Genomic DNA, 6,054 nt, shown 5'->3' with positions numbered 1-6,054 from the left:
CTTGCCTGGAGGTGCATGACTTGCCATTAATACTGACAACATCAGCATGGCTTTTGGGGTCTGCTGACATGCCGTGGAATATTATTGCAAGATAATAAAGACTTAAAAGGAAGTTTTAAAACAATGGCAAAGAAGAACGCTGATCGCGCTACTCCAGAGGAGACATTGCAGGACGTTACATCAGGGCTCTGTTGAAACAGACTTTCTAGGTCTTCACGGGAGTTTTCAGAGCTTTCCAAACTCCACATCTGCTTTTGGAAAACTAACTGGATTTTTTTTTTAATTTAAGTCAAAAAGTAAGAAGCCTAAGATTGAGTTTGGACAATTTCATGTCAATTACAGGCATACATTTTGAGAACATTAGAAGTTTCTCTGATTTCTAATCTTTACTTGCGTGCCAAAAAGGGATACATGTTGACATGTGAATATTAATGAGAGTGGGCTCGATGTTAAAAACTGTCATACAGAGACAACTGATGAAGCGTTTCATCAAGACTGCCAACTGCCAGGGTGATGATGCCGATACAAGCACATGAGGCCACTGAATGGTTTGATAACTAAAGTGTAGAAGGGGCTTTTTATCACCAACATCAAAACACATATTGAAGTAATACCATTGGTCCGTAAAGAGTGTTTCCTTCTGACAACAGAGTTGGACCTGGAGAACCAATGCCCAAATACCCGTGGGCTAATCTGTTCTAGCCTACAGGTAATGGTCATTGTTTCTCTGTATCCTTTGTATCTCTCTTAGTATTGTCTTTCATCTGAATCAAGTCCTGCAGTGTTTGGCTGGTGATGCTAACACAGGCAGCTGTGGCTTGCAGCGTTTCCATCCATGCTTATTTAATCCATGCTTATGATGCTGGTATCTTTTGACACATTTTTAAAATGCATTTTAATACATTTTTTATGACAAATACAGTCATATGAAAAAAGTTTTGACAGGACTCTATGCAGTCATGTGGAAAATGAACTACACCCCATGACAAACCTTCAGCAGTAATAATGAAGTAGTCTAATTTCTCGGCACTGTCCCAAAGATGATGCGATGGAGTGTTTTTTTCCCTGTGTTTTAGTTCTTACCACCATGCGTATATTAGTAAATCAGATTCTGAACCACAGGGCTTTTTCAGTATACATACAATTAGTATTTAGTATTTAGTATTTATTTATTTATTGTCATTGTCAAGAACAATGAAATTGCATTTGGGGCTTCCATACAACCCAAAAAAAAGAAGAAAATAATAAATACCCCTTAAAACCCAAGTGTACATATTTAACCCAGTGTGACTCCAATGCAATAAGACAATCCTTAGCAATAATGTTCGTAGAAATTCAGACAAAGACCTGAGAAACATGACAAAATACAACAATGCAACCCATTCAATATTATTGTACTGTGAGATATGATATCAGATATGATAGTTATCTATTTAAGAAAGAGGGGGGGGGGGGGGGGGCAGGAGGGGGAAGAGAATAAAGATATGATGCACCAATGCAGACCAGTTCATTGCTATTAAGAAGTTGGATATGGTTATTGTCCGTGAGAGGGGGGCAGAGAGTTCAGGAGCCTCACAGCCTGTGGATACAGGCTGTTGGCCAGTCTGGATGTTCTGGCCTGTATAGACCTGTACCTTCTCCCTGAGGGCAGCAGATGGAAAAGGTGGCGCGCAGGGTGATGTTGGTCCCGCAGGATACTGTGCACCCTCCTCAGACAGCGAGTGGGGAAGATATTACTGATCTCTGGCAGACTTGTTCCAATAATTCTGCCAGCTTCTTTCATCACCCGCTGGAGTGCTTGCTGATCGGCCTTGGTGCAGCTGGGGAACCACACTAGAAATCCATACGTCAGAACGCTGCTGATGGCACAGTTGTAGAAGTTCAACATCAGAGATCTGGGAATGTGTGCGCTCCGCAGTCTCCTCAGGTAGTAGAGGCGCTGTTGGGCCTTCCGTGCAACTGAGGTGATATGGTTGCCCCAGGACAGGTCCTCGGTCACAGTTACCCCCAAGAATTTAAAACTGCTCACCCTCTCCACCGCCTCACTGCCAATGAAGAGAGGCAGATGGTTGTTATGACCCCTCTTCCGGAAATCTACAATGATCTCCTTGGTCTTTTTGGTGTTTAAGACCAAGTTATTGTCGTGGCACCATGACTCTAGTTGTTGCACCTCTGTCCTATAGTTTGTCTCATCATTGTTGGATATAAGTCCGAGCACTGTGGTGTCATCTGCAAACTTAACAATGAGATTGGACGCGCAGGAGGAAATACAGTCATGGGTGAAGAGAGTGTATAGCAGAGGGCTCAGAACACACCCCTGAGGGGCACCGGTGTTGACCACAAGGGTGGAAGAGGTGTTCTTACCCACTCTGACACTCTGTCTACGGTTAGTGAGGAAGTCCACAATCCAGTTGCACAGAGAGGAGTTAAGTCCCAGTTGGTGGAGTTTGGGACGGAGTTTGTATGGCCGGATGGTATTAAAAGCCGAGCTGTAGTCTACAAAGAGGAGCCGTGCATAGGTGTTCCTGTGTTCCAAGTGCTTCAGTAATGTGTGCAGCACTGTGGCGATCGCATCCTCGGTTGACCGGTTCTCCCTGTATGCAAACTGGTGCGAGTCCAGGGATGGTGGAAAAGCAGCTCTGATGTGTTTAATGACCAGTCTCTCCAGGCATTTGGCGGGAATGGGGGTGAGTGCCACAGGTCTGAAATCGTTCAGACATGTGACATTTGACTGTTTTGGGATGGGAACGATGGTTGCTGCTTTGAAACAGGATGGTACCAGTGAACAGGACAGCGAGGTGTTATATATAGAGGTGAAGACGTCCGCCAGGTCCGCAGCACAGTCTTTTAGCACCCGGCCCAGCACTCCATCCGGCCCGGCCGCCTTCCTGGTGTTAATGCTCCGGAACACACGCCTCAGCTCATGAGTGCTCAGGACCGGAGCAGGGTCGGTTGAGGGGAGAGGGGACAGGACAGGGTCGGTGTTCTCCCTGTCAAAACGGGCATAAAAGAGATTTAGATCCTCAGCCAGAGTAGAACTGTCGGCTGAGGGTGATGGTGTTCTTCTTTTGTAGTCCGTGATAGCCCTGATGCCCTCCCAGACCTGCCTTGGGTTTGTGTTGTTCTCAAACCTGGCCTCGATACGCCTCCTGTGCTGCTGCTTGGCAGTCTTGATGCCTCTTCTCAGGTTGGCCCTGGCAGCACTGTATGCCTCCTGGTCCCCGGATTTGAAAGCGTTGTTCCTTGTTCGAATAAGTTGTTGAACTCCGTGTGTCATCCAGGGTGGATTATTAGGGAACACATGGAATCGTTTCCAAGTTGTTACATTGTCCACACAGAAACAGATGTAGTCCAAGACAGTGGAGGTGTAACTGTCCAATGCGACACGATTGTCAGTGTCCTGCACCTTGAATACATCCCAGTCTGTGCAGTGGAAACAGTCCTGAAGCATCGGAATAGCATCCTGCGGCCATGTTCTCACGGTTTTGGTTGTAATCCCAGTGCTCTTGATCTTTTGTGTGTATATTGGGTGTAGCAGAAGGGAGAGATGGTCTGACAGACCCAGGTGGGGATAAGCCTGGGCTCTGTACGCATTCGCCATGTTGGTGTACACCTGGTCCAACGTTGTATCTCCTCTGGTAGCACACTTCACATTACGGTGGAAATTGTGAAGTACAGATTTCAGGTCCGCGTGGTTAAAATCCCCAGCCGCAATAAAGACACTGTCCGGGTGTGCTACCAGGCTGTTATTGATGCTGCTGCTCAATTGTGCTAACGCTAGCTTAGCATTAGCATCTGGTGGAATGTAAACAGCGCAAATGTAAACGGCAGAAAATTCCCGAGGGAGATAATCTACATATCATTTGTACTCTGCTACTATATAAAGAAAAATGGGAGTTATATAAAGCTTTAACAGGACTGTATAGATTGCTGTGAAAACTTGGTTTTATACTCTGTGGCACAGCCAGTCCTAGATCTTGGTCCCGTGTTGAGGAATGAAACTCAAGTATTTTATTGTCCCATCCTTGTTGGCATTTGTGGAATAGCACTCCATCCTCCCATTCAAATATGATGATTGCTAGACTCAAAAATCACGATGGTGATGAGCACAGAGCTAAAGTCGAGGCTTCAAAATGGGATTTCACAAACCTGTGGCTGACACAGCATGGGTACCCTCATATATGAGCTCCTAAGCATATTTCTTAGGTTACTTAAATATCACTAAAACAATTTTGTGATCTTGCGGTGAAATACCAGCTGATAGTGACAAACCACATCTGGCATTGTCACACTTCAGTACAACTATGAAAAGATTGCCTTAGCACTGGCCTGTGAAAATGATCAAGTACCTTTTTTTTTCTCTTAAAGCCATTTTCCTCCCATTTCTGGGAAATGGCATCACTGTGGCTTACGACTAACTATGACCTTCAACATGCCCGGGATATGTCTGATCAGTGTCTTTCACCCTCATTTCTGGATATCTCTCTGGAACTAATAAAGGCATTAAAATGCCCTTCTGTATTACATAAGCACTATATCAGAACTCAGTCTTGCCCACAAGGCAATATTTCACCATGCCAGTGGTGAAATTTAGCCCCGTGGTGATGGCCCACAGAAGTGTTTGTTAGCTGTCTCTGACTTGACATCCTGAACTCCATTTCACACTGTGGACGTGCATAAAGGAAAGTTTTCCTCAAACTGCAATTAAACCACCAAGGAAGTGGTGTTACTGAACATGGAAGAGTGAGCTCCTTTAGCAGTAACCATCAGCAACTCCTGCTCTGTAACAAGAGAACGTGACAAGACTTTTTAACCCTCCCCCCACAGCAGATTTAAGAAAGGTACGTCTGCTTCAGGGCGGAAAGGTGAGACGAGGAGGGAGGCCTGTCTCTTTACTTACTTAATCTGTGGGTAGATTTATATTTTATGGGCCTAGTGCAGGATAGACTGAAGTATTTTGGGTAAATGAAGTTACACTGTGCATGCTATGTTTTTTGCAAGAAATGCCAGGCTAACTGAGTTAATGTATATTGAATGAGTCTCATTTAAGGAGCATAGCACAAGCTGGACACATCGACCCTGCAGATCGTTGGGTATTCTCTGTGCGAACACCCCTTCTTATATTAGCTTATACTTTCACCGCAGCCTCTAAACAGGAGCAAATTTACATCGGCTTTCAGTGCACTCCAAAGTGTTATGATTTATCCATCGTGAGACATGAAACTCATCCCCTAAGGCTTTTGTTGATTAAAATGTTTGTTGATTGCTTGTTAAACAACTTTTTTCTCAGCAGGGGTGGGTGCTGAGCCTTTCATTGTTTGGTCTCTGAAATGAAGTGGATTTGGAGATTAGGAGAAAAGATGAGGACAAGAACAGAACATTAATTGATGTTTTCGCACAAAAAGCTCATTTACATCAGCGCTGAATACTGACATATATAAAACAGAAATAACAGGGTTTAGAGTAGATATGTGTCCTGAATGATTTATAGAGCTGGCGTGTTGAGCATCAGCTGCGATGCTTCAGACTGGTGTGACGCTGCAGCAAGCTGCTGCAGCTGACTTCCTGAGAGGAGTTTGTAGACTCTCATCCAATTGCATTGTCAAGGACAGCTGCCTCATTTCCATAAAGCCTTCAAGAAGAATTCAAGGTCTGTTTTCCAGCATGCTGGATTTAATCTTTAACAACCAAGACCTGGGTGTTCAAATATGTCTTACCTCTGCCAAGGTTTATCTTCACATACGTCTTTTTTTGTGCATTTTTTATTTATTTTTTTTGCATGTTTGTATTTCTGGTCAGGAATGTTGGATGAGCAGCGACACAAGTCAAGGTCTCTTTTTACAAATTCCAATAGGTGCTTTAAATCACAATAATAAAAAGCAGGTGTTGAATATTCACTTGATGACAACAGCAGGTTTGCCAAACATTGCAGTTCCTGCATTGGCCACTAGAGCCTGGCTACATGTTTACAGCTGTGAACAAAACACTCTTGGATCTCCACAGGTAAAACTAATTGAACTTGACTGGTCTCTGAAACAAGTTCAGCAAATCCAC

Source organism: Aulonocara stuartgranti (assembly GCF_965226115.1).
Source record: "Aulonocara stuartgranti genome assembly, chromosome: 16".
Lineage (NCBI taxonomy): Eukaryota > Metazoa > Chordata > Actinopteri > Cichliformes > Cichlidae > Aulonocara > Aulonocara stuartgranti.
Note: the sequence above shows the minus strand (reverse complement) of the source record.